We start from the raw sequence: 306 nt of genomic DNA, 5'->3' as shown, positions 1-306 counted from the left end.
CCCGCCCATCTCCCCGCCATGCCCCTCCCATCCGACGTTAATTATGTTAATCAAACCCCCCCCCCCGTCTCTCTCCCATCCCCCCCCCCCCCGTGTTGCGTGTGTGGGGAGCGGTGGTGTAGCGGTTAGCGCGCTGCGCTACGGACCCGGCAACCCGAGTTCGATTCCAGCTCACGGCCAACACCGGTGACAATGATCTGAACCGGTCCTGGGCCTCCCCTTAGGTGCACTCAGCCCCAAATGAGTACCTGGTGCGGTGTGTAAACATCGCCACTGGGGAGACAAAGGCGGTCGGGCGTGGTGCTG

Source organism: Petromyzon marinus, chromosome 3 (assembly GCF_048934315.1).
Source record: "Petromyzon marinus isolate PM22_M1 ecotype Great Lakes invasive population chromosome 3, UKy_Petmar_22M1.pri1.0, whole genome shotgun sequence".
Lineage (NCBI taxonomy): Eukaryota > Metazoa > Chordata > Hyperoartia > Petromyzontiformes > Petromyzontidae > Petromyzon > Petromyzon marinus.
Note: the sequence above shows the minus strand (reverse complement) of the source record.